At 41.5% G+C, this 16,092-nt stretch overlaps 1 protein-coding gene across 1 annotated transcript in view; it reads right to left on the reverse strand.

The window, feature by feature from the left end:
- Positions 1-16,092, reverse strand: part of LOC143736355 (uncharacterized) — a 169,974-nt gene that overhangs the window by 81,442 nt on the left and 72,440 nt on the right. The window lies entirely within an intron of this gene.

A 16,092-nucleotide genomic window follows, 5' to 3' on the forward strand; every position in this document is an offset into this window, starting at 1 on the left:
GTAACATTTACAAGCGCCAAAACGGTATTTATTGTTTGAATTGCGTAATAAAATTGACAGAATCTGAGAACTGAGATTTTTCTCTGTCTAGTCTGTCGGTTTCCGTGTCCTCTTTGCTTTGCGATTTTTCTGTGCGTGACAAAATTGATGTGTGGCGTGAGAGTGTGTGAAAAGTGTCAATTGCGTGTGTCTCACGGTGAATTCGTGAGAGTTGGCAGCTCTGAATGGCGCTAGCTTGGTCAACATCAGCAAATGCTGTCTGTCAAATTAATGTAATTCAAACTAACAATAAAAATGTAATATGAACAAAACGAATATGAACATATTCACTGGTAAAGGTGAAGGCGAGTAGCTTAAAGATATTTAAAAATCACTTGACATCAACCAACGTTCCTCTTTAGTCAAAACGTCCTCTATTAGGAGTTGGCTCGGCTTCGGCTATGGCTCTAGGGTCGTTGTGAAGGTAGGGGCGGAGCATAGAGACTATGCCGTTTCTCGTTTGTTACTCTAGAGTAGACCAACTCACTTTCTGGAGGTATACTGCCCCCATCTGGTATGGAATGTGGAGTATGAATTGATTTTTTGGCGGACATGACACAAGGCACCTTTAATAACAATTAACAATGTCGCAAAACATACCTAAAAATGCAATTTTTTTCACTTTAACTATATAAATAAGCAGGATGAAAATATAAGATTATTACTTGAATTAAATTTTGATTTATTACATTAAGAATCGTGAGAACAGCTTTAGATCAGGCATATAGTGGGATCCTAAGCTGGGACTCAACACTTCACCACACCGGAAGTGCACGAGGAGGTAATGAAGTCATGGAAGGCACTCTTTTCGGTTACACTTTATTTCGATACTCCACTTATTTATAGTCAGTAGAATATCTGTTGGGGGACCAACACAATAAAGTGTTAGCAGATATGAAGCAGACAGTCTATTAATACTCTAATGACAGTTAGTTGACATGAAGCTCCAAAGTTACTTATAGCTGGTAGAATGTCTAAAGTGGACTATCGAAATAAAGTGTTACCCCTTTTTCTGCCCAAAGCCGCTCCAGAGCCTTCTTCACTCTCACTGCCCTCGATGGTGGGGCAACCAAAGGATATGCGCATCTCTCAGGTGGAGCGTGCAGTTGCAGGGTCGCCAGTGTCTTCAATCCAGGACCTGTAAGGCTTACTGTGCGTTCACACCGCCGCTCTGCTAGCGACGCCATAGAAAGATTCATGACGCTCTGATGTAGATCGAATGCTTGGTATTTTTTTAAACTTTATTTAAAGGGGCCGAAAAGCAAACAATCATGTCGATCGTTATTTTTGCAGAAAATTGATCGATGGAAAGAACTTAACAATTACAGTGACATGTTTGCTAACGAAATAAACCAATTAAAATCCATTTGTGTGGTGTGGCTTTTGTGGTAATGGTTAAGTGCTATTCTAATTTGCATTTCCGCTGAAAAACAAGTGTTCTAGCGCAAAAATCTTGCCTATAAATATTGTTGTACGCCTTCTTATCAAATTCAAATGATCAACCTTTCCTCTATTTTGCTTGGGAACTAATGTGGTCGGAACCAAAGTTTACCGGACTGCGTTCTCTGGAATCCTCTCAAACGGAGAACTTCTACATTCCGATTGGTTGCCGCCGAATTGCTTCATAGCTCAGATCAGAGGTAACTGTCTAAGTTATGTATTTCAGAAATGTACATACTGTACACAAAAGCACAGTTAGCTAAAAATGTATTTATTTAAACAATGTAAAAATTTTGAGAGCTCATTGAAGTAATGAATACTTGTTTGTTAACAAATGATTATGACATTTAGAAAATATAGCATTGGTGCATGTTGATTCACAGTTTTGCATCATCTGAAATCTTGCAGGAGTTGGCGCCGTCTCTTCATGGCCATCTCCCACGCTGGCCTCTTCAACCACTGGGAACTTCGCCCAGCAGTTCTCAGCGGTACAAAAGCAGATGGAGGCAATAGCAGCCTTCACCAAACCCGCAGCATGGCCCACCTGCCTCTCCCCCGCCAGACCCTCCCAGCGTCCGGCAAAGCGGCGTTCCTGAGACGAGAGACCCGGAGATGAGGAGATCTGCTCTTCTTTCCCCCAGTGGAGGCCCGGAGAATCCTTTGTCGAGTTTGATTTTGTTTTATGTACCCACTTTTTCAACAAAAGAGCAATTTCCTCATTCTCTGGGTCACAAGAGTGTGCAGTTGACAGTGAACATGCTATGCCTTACCACTCTCAGCTCCCTCTTCCATCGCCAGCACTCAGCAGGGGGTTCGAGGACGCCTTGCCTTCTCGCGCACCCTCTGCCAAACTCTGGAGCCAGGCTGCACACTCAGACCCCACTCTGGGACGTTGTGCCTTCTGGGTCAGGTCCCTGCCCTCCACTAGAACTAGCGCTGTCTCAACAGATGCCTCCACCACCGGCTGGGGTGCCCTGTTCAATGTCTGAATCTTAGATTTAGCTAATAGCTAGCTATAGTCTTTCAATTCAATTGTGTGACACTAAAATAAATGAAATCTTATTGGATGAATGAATATATCGATATGAATACCTAAATTAGGGAGCCTTTTAAAATTCACTTTGAGACTACTTAATTGGGTCACTTAAAATGACTTCATTTCATGATGTTGAAGTTACATGAACAACTTATGTTTGTTTAACTTAATTGATTTATGAGGGACCGATGTACATTATTAAATCATGTAAATCCAACACACTTTTTTTTTCTCAGGTTTGAGTTGCTAGCAGTATTTCTTTCTCTTGTGTACATCCGTTATGTTCCCGTTGCCGCAACTCGCCCGCCATCTCCTCCTCTGAAATATCAGTGGGTATCTAAATATGTATTTTTTATGTCCACAGAAGAAAGAAACACATACAGGTTTATGACAGAATTTATTTTTATTTCAGGTTTATTTGTCATAAACAGAATTATGACAAACATTTTTCTTTTCACAGGATATGACTGTCAAACTAAATTATCACAGTCGCTTTTAGGAGGCTCACTGGGGAAACGCATTTCTGCGGGCCCCCGGGGCAGCTGAGAGCCAGTGTCTGTCCAAGGGTTGTCCGCTTGGGCAGAAATACAGGCAAGGCAATGAAACCGGAGAGGCAACTGAGCGGCCCCAGAGTGGTCATGACCCAACTGGACCCCAGGGGATGGAGTCTCCACTCACCCTGGCTATAACTGTCGTGAGGCTCGTCGGCGGCACGATTGAGTAGGCTGGGAAAGAATGGAACGAAACGTCCTCAGAGGCTTCCGACTCCAAGGAGGAGGTGATGGGTGAGTCGTGACATGCGAGGGAAGCTTAAGCAGCAGTCGCAATGTCTAACAACTCGAGGCACGTGTAGGCAGCAGACTGGGATGAACTATAGTCACACAGGGTGAGCTGCTCTGCCACGGTCACCTCGGGACTCGATCGTGAAGCTATCGCTGAAGCGGTCATCATATGGAGGAAGCCAAATGGCTGCATCTACCAAATGCCCCAGGAGCCTCTGAAAGTTCTTTCAGTTGGACCCTTCTCACTTCTAAACACACCAGCAGAACACACTCTCATTACAGAGACGTGTTGGACAGAGTCCACCTCCAAAACCGAAAAGAGATACTCAACCCGTGGGCGAGATTACTCTCTCCCAGTTGACCTGAAGACCCAACGAGCTCTGGAGCACTTGAAGGGAAGGACTCTGTACTGATACTTCAACCCTCAGGGCAACAAACAGGATGGCCTGCGGCACGGAAGGTAGAGATCTGAAGCACATGTCATTCAGGTTGGAGCTGCAGACCAATCTTGGGCCAAGATGGTAACAACCCACCACCTAGTAGCATGAAGAATGAATTTACAACTGGCCTTCATACCGGCTGGAGGAATGGCTATATCAAATCCTTCGCCAGTAGGATAAGATAAGCGCACACAAGTCAGGAGCACTGCTCAACACTAGGTGTGATGAATATCACTGGATTTTCAGGCGCACGTCTGCTTAAAACCTAATGAGATGATTATCGCTGACTTGAGCGGGATAGCCGAACCTGAGGTGGGGCAGCAAAGTGGAGAGTGTGGTGTTAGTGTGCTGTGCAACACTTACCTGTCTCCACTAGCGGCAGGGCGTGCGTGAGAAGGCGGATAACCGAGGATCCCCCCAAAATGCAGCGGCTGCCGGACACAGGTGCACCTGTGTCAACAGACCGCTCCGTTGGAGGGATAGCCTCGTAACCCTTCACTGCTCCTCCATCAAGGGTAATGAGCTAAAAAATTTCTATAAACTAGAAAAACGAATTACAATCACAAAAACACAATTACTAAAACTTCAACTAAATTGAAAATGGAAAAAATGAAAATAAAACTGGTTCAAAATATTAATATCTATTTATTAAAAACAAATCAAATATATGTACTGCGTTAGATTAAACTGAAGGGTCAGAGTACTTGCATATTGTTGTTCTATTGTTAGTTTCACTGCTTCTATTGCTCTCATTTGTAAGTCGCTTTGGATAAAAGCTTCTGCTAAATGAATAAATGTAAAATTAATAAAAATTTTAATAGTATCTAAATGATCCTGACATAACACTGGTTTGATTCTCATAGAATAAATGTTAATACAAAAATTTTAAATGTTAGTTTAAGAGTATAAATAGCGCTTTAGACAATACAGATTGTTTCAAAGTAAAGTATCAGCTGAAGTTCAGCTGAAGTCAGTTCAGTGTTGATTCAGTTCTGTTGTAAAGATAATCAATTATTAAACTAGTTCATTTCATCTATAAATCAGTTCTTCAGAAAATAGTGATGTCATCATCATCCAGCTCAGTTCAAGTTTTCCGTCAGTAAAGTCAGATCAATAATATTGTTGAATTTGAACTGTTGATGTGTGTGACCATCACCGTTTTGTTTGACATTTTTTACTTCTGAACTTCACGGGACACTTTTGAAATTAATATATATTTTATAATATATATTATAGAATGATATAGATCAGTACGGTTGACTTCATGACGCAACAAGATTGCACTAGTTCCAGATCATCACTCCGCGAAAGGGAACCTAAATGGTTACAGTCGTAACAAGAGACGTTATTGATTGATTAAAATACTATAAATATGAAGCTCAGATAATCAACAGCATTAGTTTTAGTGTGACGTTAAACATTAAAGTAAAAGTGTATTTTTTAGTTATTGTTCCATATATAAATATATTTCTCTTTTCATTCATCATCTTTTGCCTTTGTACTGCTATATTGTTAATTTCTCATTTAAATGATTAAACGTATTTTAGTGAAGCTTCATCAAACCAACATTAAGTGATTTAAAGCTTTAATCTGTGAAAAACTCTGTTCTTCAGGAGCTATAGTGGAGTTTGTGTCAGTGATAGAGGGAGATTCAGTCTCTCTAAACTCTCTAAACTGATCTTACTGAAATGAAGGATGATGATGTGATTCAGAGGAGGTTTGGAGATAAAAAAACTTTAATAGCTGAAATAAATAAACGGTTCGACAGAATCACTGTATATGATGATGTTCTTGATGGGAGATTCAGAGACAGACTGAAGCTGGACAATCAAACTGGATCTCTGACCATCACAAACACCACAACTGAACATACTGGAGATTATAAACTACTGATGTTTATAAACAGTTTCTCATCAAAAGCATTCAGAGTTTCTGTCTATGGTGAGTAGAGTTTCATCTGTCCTGTCTTTCAAATATTCTTAATGACTATTTACATATTGAATTGTTAAATCGTTTATAGTTTGAGATGACAGACCGTATAAAAACTCACTTGGAACTGAATATAAGATTGTTGATTAGATTTGATCATATTTCTGTTTATTCAGAAATATTAGTTGATGTCAGCACTGATATTAGTGTTTATTGACTGATCTGATCTCAGTTTGATGTGTTTATTCCTCAGACTCTGTCCACTGTTGTGGTCTTACTGAAGCTGTGATCCGATTGGTCCTCTCTGCTCTGGTGGGCGTGGTTACTGTAATCATTCTGGTTTATGACATCAGATCCAGAAGAGCTGAACGAGATCAAGCACATATTCACACATCAGTACATGATTGATGATGTAATTTCTCACAAACTGATTTTGGATATATATTTAAGAGATTTATTCATTTTTGGCTTTATATTTTTATCTTTTTCAGGAAGTATTGAAATCTAAAGCAGAACGCTGAACTTTAAAGGTTCTTCAAGTGTGTTTTTTTGTTCTTCTAATGTTTTTTTCACAATAAATACTGAATAATTGAGCTTGATTATTTTTGAGATAAAAAAAATCTTATTTGTAAGGCTTTCTTGTTTGTATTTCTCTCAGATACAAAACAATGAATAGAGAGACCCACATATCTCACTTTACTACTGCTGTATATTTGCTGTATGCATTTTCTTGAAGAGTCTCTCCATGATTTATTACATTTATTATGTTGAGCGCCTCCTGGAGGAATACTAACTTTATGTACGTTTTATAGATTTCAGAAGTTTGGAATATATATAAAGCTTTACATTATTAAAATATTATTTAACAATACTGATAGGCCTACTGTTTTTCTATCTACAATAATAAACAAAGAACTTCCACCGGCTTCTCTTTTATCCTGAGAAAAATAATGCTTTGAGATCACAGTGAAATACATAGACACAACATATCGATGCTCCATTTCCTCCAACAGGCAATGATAAAGTCTTTAAATCTCTAGTGTGATTTGTCTCTGTGGTCTCATCTGAGGAGCAACACCTCCATCTAGTGACTCACCCTGAACTGACATGTTATCAGGAGTTATTTACTCAGTCTCTGTAAGGAGATCCAGTGATTGTGTCTGTTACTCAAGAAAGCCACTAGATGGTGCTGTGTTCAGTATTATGTGACGAATACTATGAAACAAGTAAGGAAGAAGAATAAAACCACATGTTGAAGTGTGAAGAAAAACAGACATGTTGAGACTGCACTGAGAAATATTTTATTCTAATCACTGAACAAAACATGATACCAGGAGTGAACTCAAACAGCTTGTTGTAAAAGCAACATAATGGAGACCTTGAAACCGGCAGAAAATTTGAAGCTCACAGGAAATGTTGACAGCGACTGCCACAGTTTCAGGCCGCAATTTGAGTTACACATGGCAGCCATCGGGACAGACACGAAGCCAGAAGCACGTTAGGTTGCTTTACTGACGATTGCTGGTTCACAGGCTATTTGTCAGAAACACAGAGATAGAACTAGTGTGAAAACTTAAACAGTCAAAAAGCTGAACCCAAATGCAGATAAACTAGATGACAGTTCTGGGGAGAAGAATTTCAGAGCTTTAATTTGATGAAAGGCAAGTCCAAACTTTATCAGGAAAAATGAAAAAAAAGTAGACTCCAAAAACTTCCCAAAAGTTTGACAACAGTTTCAAAAAGAAAATCCCAAAAGTCCACAAAGCAAAAACAGAAGGTATACAAAAATTGTTTTGGGCATTTCTTATGCAAAAGTCAGACAATGTTTATTGAGAGAAACAGACCTTATTTTGCAAGAGGCAATTAAAATCTGTCAAGCCAGTGAACTTGCCCAAATTCATGTGAAAACGTTTGGTGAGATGAAGCAAGAGCGTGTCTGCAAGCACAGATGCCACAATCGCTGCAGTTTCCTTTAAAGGGAAGCGACACACATCCAGAGCTGTAAAACAGAAGGATGGTGTCTATAGTTGCAAAAGTTGTTAAGCAGTGTCTAGCTTTTGGAAAACGTGCGAAATGTAAAGATAAAAATCATTTCTCCAAACAATGTGTTTCTAAATGAACAGAGATACAAAAAGAGTGATATGTCAAGATGATACATGACCACACTGGACAAAGCAATGACACTCTAAGCATATACAAGCTAAAAGTAATAGTGAAAGAGAAAATGCATCACCTAATGGTGTTTTATTAACAAAGTTCAGGAGAAGTAATCTATAATAATCTATCCATGTACATTCCTCGACAGTTTTCTGCATTCCTCCACCAGCCCGACTCCTCACTCTTGGTTTGTTCTTACCGGATTCGGGCCAAATGCCGAGCTCCTCGGACATTACGCCAAATACACATACCATTTATTCTATCTGACTTATTTGTAAGTGTGAACTCGTGAACTGTTCTCTGGTGAGGAACTATAGAGTCCCTACCGGGTGACAAAGCCTTTGAGAACTTGAATCTTGTCAAAAGGGTGAACCACATCAACCATGACAGTTCATCTGTGAGTACAAGCAACTGTCACAGTGCAGATCTTCGCAGATGTGTTTAAAGGCCTTGGTGTCTTTCCTTATCTTCACCAGATTCAGCTGAAAAAACCTGTAATGGATCCTCGAGTTCCAGCACCGCTCAACAATCGTCTAAAGAAAGAATTAGACAGGATAACCACATTAGGAGTTATCAAAAGAGTTGAATAGCGGACTGGGTGAACTCCATAGTGTCTAAATGAGAACAAAAAGCGTGAGCACTATCAAGCACCAAAACCTAAAGAAATAATGAAAGAAATGTCAGTTACCAAATATTTAACAAAGCTTGATGCCTCACAAGGATTTTTGCACATACGTCTGGATGAGAACAGGTTAAAATACGGATCCTTCAACTCTCCGTTTGGTGGATATTCTTTCCTCAGACTACAGTTTGCAATCGTCTCTGCATCAGAAAACTTTCACAGAGCGAGGGGGAATATCATCGTAGGACTTGAAGTCAGAGCTTACACTGATGACATCATCATTTGGGGATCTTCCCTTCCCTTTGAAATGGTGGATTGAAATGGTGGCTACAAAGAAATCTCTAACGTTCAATTTGGTCATGGGTTGTCTTGAAAAACGAAGACAAATGGACCGTTGTTGTAGGAGAGTCACACTGCAGACTGAGAGTCAAATCTTCTGACACTGCCAGAATTATGTTGGAGGTAAAATTTGATTGCAATGGTCATTAATCGGCTGTCGGTGAACACGTCAAACTAAGAAAAACTCAATCAATTTTTAAAAACTATTATAAAATTGACCAACAACCAATTGGCGATCTAACCTAAATTTGAGGTCATGATAAAATGGAGTCAGATATAAAATGGAGACCGATAAAAGCTTAAATGGAATTAAATTACTTTGCCACGCAGAAAGACAGACATGTTTTAATCCACTCAATATGTATTATGGTTTTATATATATTTGAGTTTTATGGATTTACATGATGTCTTAGGGGCTGCTTACACGACACCGCTTTCAACCTAAAACGTAAAACATTGTATGCATTTTGGCCGTTCGTTTGCACACCAACAGTGTTTTGGGTGCACATGCGTGTGACGTGTTCAGTCTATAGTGTTTCATCGCCATCTAACGGCCATCTAACATCGCCATCTAATGACATATAATACAGCGTTTTTAGTTGTTTTCACGGATCCGGGTGAACGGGGATCGTTTTGACAATGGAGTAATCTGTACACGGAAAACTTATTTTTTTTATTCCTTTTATCTGTTTTATATGTGTGTATGTCTTAAATAATCATGGGTCTGCCTGTTATGTGAGCAATGACCTCCTCAGGATACGAGGGAAGGAGACACCTGTGTATCCTCGCTCATGACTCCTCAGGAAGCTTTCTCACTCCTCGTTCCTTGCCTCCTCATGGTGCAATTAAAGAATTGAGATGTCCTTCAAGATGGTTGAGTACGATCGGTTTCCGGGTCACGGGCTGGAGAAGCGAAGAAATGAGGAAGCATCACTTTGAGTATTGAGAACACCGAGCACCCTGGGGGTCGTTGCTCACACTATGACCGTATGGTGATCACCAGCATACTGGACGGTGGACTTACCTTTCCAGCACAATTTTCACAAGAGCTGGGTACAATGATGTATTATTTTTTTTTTCTCTTTCGCGCAGGTCATGTTTTGAAAGACGATGTCCTATCTCACTAATGTAAATAAATAAAAATGTATAAAAAAATGTGATGATGTCCGACTCGTTTTATGAAGAAGAAAGCCTTAAGTTTTCAAAGAGCATTAGACATATGACCCAACTATTCTGCTTCATAAGTATGCCTACCATGTTGACAATATGAGATGACGTGGTTCCCTTTCGAGGGAACTCAACACTGCGTCGAGAATCGACTCTTTGGGGACGCTCCCTTAGCGTGCGCCTCTGAAGTATGAATGAAACTATTCCAATCCTGATTGGTGTTGCGTCATGACGTAACATGTGACGGCATAACCGGATGCATAAAAGCGACGCCGGCACACACACACACTAGCTTTTCGCTCTTCAGCAAGCGCTCTATGTTACGACTGTCTGTCTTATTTGGTGTTGTTTGTCTATCCCTATATATATTATGGCCAGCCAGCAGTTCAGAATGTGTGTGCACCCCTGTCCTCGTTTTATTACGGATGGGGACACGCATGTTTTGTGTGTGAACTGTTTGGGAGCGCAGCACGCCCAGGCAGCTCTCGAGGGAGCTGCCTGCGTACACTGTGAAGCACTACCCATGAGGGTGCTGCGCTCCCGGCTGGCGTGCTTTGATAAGCTCGGTCAGGCTCGCGTTCCCCGCGGTTCTGGTCCCGCGTCTGTTGAGGCGGCGCGGCGACTCAGATCGTGGGGTTCGCAGCGGGCTCTTGCAGATGAGAATGAGACTGCTGCGGCACTTTCTCATTCTTCATCTGAAGATCACGAAGCCCCTGTGAGTGGTGCAGAAGCCCGCGCTGCGGCTTCTTCTGCCCACGACCAGGTCCCGGTGCTTGAGCTCTCTGCTTCCGAGGAGGCAGAGGTGATCAGCATCGAGGATGAGGTGGAGGTTGTGACTCGTGCCGTGGCCAGACTTAACTTCAGCTGGCCACAAGATGAGCAGGGAACGCAAGTCATAAGCAAGTTAGATGAGCGTTTCCTGCGGCACAGGTCCCAGCCTCAGCGCCGGGGTTTGCCGTTTTTCCCCGATCTCCACAAAGAGATCTCGAGATCGTGGGATAAACCGCATTCGTCCCGTGTCTCCCGTCCATCTGTTGTCGATTATAGCAATGTTGTGGGGGCACGGGATATGGGTTATGGGAAGATGCCTAAAATCGAAGAAGCTCTAGCCGGTTATCTATCTCCTGAGTCGGCATCTTCCCTTAAAACCCCTGCGCTGCCTAGTAAGCCCTGCAGAGATACATCTGCTTTAATAGGCAGGGCTTACATGGCGGCAGGTCGGGCTGGTTCATGTCTGCACTCTATGGCTATCTTGCAGGCATACCAGGCCGATCTCCTGAAAGATTTGGACGAGGGGGAGGGGCCAACTCCTGAAGATATTTCAGAGTTGCCCAAAGCCACAGATTTGTCTCTCCGGGCCACTAAAGAGACGGCCCGCGCTATTGGCCGCTCTATGGCAGCTATGGTGGCCACGGAGAGGCATCTGTGGCTCAATTTATCTGGTCTAAAGGAGAAAGATAAATCTGTTCTGCTGGATGCGCCGCTTTCGCCTTCTGGCCTGTTCGGCGACGCCGTTACATCGGTCGTCGACAGGTTTCAGGTGGCGAAGAAGCAATCTGCGGCGTTCCAGCAGTTCCTCCCCCGAAAATCGAAGTCCAAATCGAGTAGGGTGGGGCAAGAACATCAGCCCCAGCCATCAACCAGCTCCTCACACCGGGCAGAGCAAAGGGAGAGCGTTTCCTCTAGAGCCCCTCCTCCGGGAGCTTGGCAACGGAGGAAACGCTCCCAGCAGAAGCCCCCCAGCCAGAAGGGCGATTTAAGGGATGTCCTTCAGGCTAGGAGGGCTTCAGGAAAGAGGTCCTAGCCAGAGTGGTGGGACCTCTGAGGGCTGTCCCCTCCGTTGTAGAACAACCGAGGTTGTTCTCACAGCGGAGCCCTCTAGGAAACGATGTGAGTTGCCCGCCGTCGGTGACGCTTCGGGCCGCATCATATTCCAGCGAACGCACTGTGGGTCGTTTTTCTCGAAAAATAAAAAACGAGCATCAGTTATGGTCATGAAAACCGTATCGACTACACCCTGCCGGTCTTCCGCTTCAGGGGGTCGAGAAGGGTGCTCGAAAAACACCAGAGGCCAGTCTCGAGAGGCTGGTTCCCTTAGTAGATTTTGTAGAGGCATGGTATCATCTTCCCAACATATCTGCATGGGTCCTGTGTAAGGTCCACCCATTGGCCCAACACCGGAATCCAATGGTATGGTCGAAGGAATAATGCGTGTATGTCTTTTCAGCGCTCCAGTGAAGTTCACTTAATTTATTGGAATTTAGTTTAAATAATACTTTAGCTCTACGCTTAATCTGACTCCAATTTCAAATGTTAATCAAATTTACATTGTGTTTCTTATTAGAAAACAGTCATAAATACTGATTATGAGTTAATTTAGATCTTTGATTATTCTGGCCATTTCATAATTTCAAATATTCGTTCATTAAGGACCTGGTGTCGCTTTGAGACGTCACGTCGCGAGTGTGCGCTCACGATCACAAACTAGCCAGTCCTAAAATAGTCAGAGGGTGCAGTGCAAACTATCTTACCCTACGCGGCCGCTCACTGCTGACTCATAGGTGTAATTTTCTCAATAGTTGCAGCGTACAACATGCTAAGTTAGGAGATAGTCAGGAATCAGAAGGTCTAATGATGTGCCCCATGCTCCATTCATTAGTGCCTTAGGTGTGATCTATCCTGGACAGAGATTTGCGGGAACAACAGACTACACATAATCTACTAGAAATAATGATTCCAGAAAACTTCAGAATAATCAAGGTTAACATTTATTTTTGTCAGGAAAAATGTACCGTGCCAATTTCACAAGTAAATGATTAAAAGCCAATTCAGAAATAATAAATGCATGACATCAATTACTCAAAGATGATTCTAAAAGTAAGCAATGCATTCCTGACAGAGACACACAGTAGTGTGTGAGAGCTTTCCAAGGGGATAACACTGACACATTACTGCATGGGGGTTTTCCTGGTTACAGGTCCCACAGATTGCTCTGTTACCTAGCCTTAAATACCCAGACCAGAAAAAGGGTTGTACCAATATTTTCCCAGTGTGTTTTGGGTCAGTTCCTGTACCCCAGCGGGTAGCACCTGGTTTCGGGGGAGAGGGGAGATGTCTTGAAGAAACATCACCCAAAGAGGAACACAGGATTCTCCTAAGTCCTCAATCCTTCTCATATTACCAATGACTGCAATGAAATTAAGACCATTTTACCAATCGCACCGAGACACTTAAAATGATACCAAACACGAAAAGGAAAAACAATAGATCCCAAGATACATCATATATGATATATAAGCATTCTTAGTGAACTTTTGGTGACTTGACTCAGGGGGAGAGGGAGAGGGGGATGCAGAGATAAGATAGGAGAAACGTTTGGACAAGACAATGTCCTGTGCTCTGTCTTTGCGATCTTCTGTCCAGGGTGCGTTTTATTGCTTTATGGTGAGTTTTATCTCAGCTTTTGTCTTAGCAGGAAAATCGGTTCTTACAGACGACCCCTGGCCCCTTGGGACAGATTCAAATCAGACCTAAGGGGGCATTTTTGGAAATTTTTCCTGTTTCCACATTCTCAGTGAAGTCGATGGGTGCAGGAATCAAGTAGTCACCTGAAATAACAGCATTAAGACAGGTTGAACATTAAAAGGAAAACACTGCAGAATACACCTCTGTGACACAGTCCCTTTAGGTGTAGGCGTACTGTGCTGAGTGGATGCTGCAGCAGCTGGACGGGGTGAACCATGATCCTCTTTGCCGGGTTTGCTTTCACCTGCACTTGGTTGCGGTGGTATCCAGTCTGTGGAATGACTCGTTGTATCAAGTCTGTTTGCGTTGGTCAGCATGATCAGAAAGTGTCAGTGGAAAGTGTCATTTTAACGCTCTGAGGAAACATCCGTGTCCTCCCTAGGATGTTTTAACTGACCCTTTGAGGTCCTCGTTCACCTTCAAGCAGAAGGTTTTGTTTGCCGGGCAGGGCAGAACTCCATCGTTGAAGGAATCTTTTCACTGATGACACTCCATTGCGTGTAAGACACCTGAACAACTTCTGAATGACCATGCAATAATTAAATACTGATGTATGTGTGGTCATGAGAAAAAGTTATTGGATAAAAACAAGAACACAATATAACAAGATATGATGTACTCAAAAGTGCGAAAGACAAAAGTCAGAAGTGCGAGTGGTAAATGAGGTCTCTTTTTCAGAATCATATATTTATTGACCAGGTCTCATTTGATCACCAAATTCTTCACTACCACAGTGATCTGGCAGTGGAATTTAGACTTGGTCTGGATAAATTAAGAAAGGGCAGCAGAAAGTCCGTATAACTATATTTACCAGCAGTATGCATAATTGAAGTATATCACATAATTAAACATGGAAATACACAATTTCATAATGATAAAATTGTCTATATTAGCTGTTTTAAGTGCAAATCATTAATGAAACCTAAGGTTTTAATATGTTCCATTTAGAGAATAAAATGTACAGAAACATAGATTTAAACTTTGTAGCTTAACTTTTGCAATCATCCTCTGTGCATTTGATGTACAGGCTATGTCACACTCAATAATGCAGATCTGACTGGGAATTGTATAGTTGACCAATAGAAATGGCTGCATTTTAGATCTGTTTAGATCATTTTTTATTGTCATTAGTCATTTGTAGAAAACCAGGGGGCCCTCCTGGTTTGCAACAAAGCCAAGACCAGTTGTATTGATACTTAGGTCTCAATTAGATTTTATCTGTGGAATTTTAACTTATTGATGTGTGACCATAGCCATGCCCATTATGCACATCAGTGTTTACATTCAGGAAAATTCTTGAAAGGAAATTATTAAAATAATTTCCCTGGTCCTATATGTATGAAGGTGAATTTTGTATTATAGATTTGCATGATGTGAATAATTTTGGCCTGGATAGTCTTATGATCTATGCCAGGAAGAGATGTTCTAAAGGGTTGTGGTACTGATAGTGTTTATTGTGTATTTTTGTATATAGGAGATGGGTGGTGTCTATCCTACCATAATCTGTGTTGCATAATTTAGTTCCGGTGCTAATCCGGGAGGCCACCTACAGTAGCTACTTCTGTAGTGTTATGAGGTGTGAGCGGCCCCTTGAAGTTTCTCCACCCCCATCTCCTACATGTAAAGTTGTGTGTCCTGCTTGATGCAGGCTTGACCAGACCCTTGCAGAATCTGGTTCTGAAGAACGGCAGTTGTCACCCTGTAAAGGAGATAGACCTAGAGAGGAAAACACAGTTAATCTTAAGCCTTTAAACAAATTGCATTGAGATAGATGGTCTATCACAATATTTGTTTGATGGCCTTAACCAGAAAGTTGTTACTGGTGGCTTTGATCTGTTAAGATTTTATGCCATTTGGAGAAAATTTGTTTTAGTTTACAAAGACATGTGTCATTATCATGATCCTGTTTTTGCAAAGAAAAGGTCAATTAAACTGTGTGATAATGGTCAGATCTGACTACCATTGCAGTTAAACTCATACAGTCTGCTGTGTTGTTTTTATTTACACTAGCCAGATCTGTGTTCAGAGCAATTAGATCACCAGTGGTGCTCTGTTTGTTTGTTTGTTTGTTTAGCCTTTGGAATTTATGGTGCCATTCAAACTCTTGACCATGTGGATCTCTGTGGTCCATACTGTAGATTCTCTGCCTGATGTTTACATTTCACACAACTTTCCTTACATGTCCAGTAAAATACCTTATTTGATCAGATCCCATGTGAGCTGACACTCCGAGAGAGGAGTTAAACACTTGCACCACTTTGTTTGTGGTTTTTGTTGCAAGAGAAAATTAAAACTTGTACCTCCCCTTGTTGTTGGGGTGAAGATATATTCGATCAAATTTAAATCCTCCTGTGAATTTGGACGCATTCAAGACATGGCAATCGGGTTGATAATTTTAGTTGGTATATACTGGGCATTGTAATTTTTCTCATTAAAGATTCTTGCACAAATAGAAGGTAAATAAGTTCTTTCTCATTCATTCTTCTCTTCAGTTTCCTTCCTTACCAATACTTTCTCTAACCATCTATTATCTCCTTCCTCCCAACACTAGAAGTGTTCCTGACTTCTTGCTCCCTACATGCACATAGCATCTCTCTACATTCTGATTCTTTTCAT

The sequence above is a fragment of the Siphateles boraxobius genome, unplaced genomic scaffold (genome assembly GCF_051911475.1).
Source record: "Siphateles boraxobius isolate OS27281-9 unplaced genomic scaffold, OSU_SipBor_1 13, whole genome shotgun sequence".
Taxonomy (NCBI): domain Eukaryota; kingdom Metazoa; phylum Chordata; class Actinopteri; order Cypriniformes; family Leuciscidae; genus Siphateles; species Siphateles boraxobius.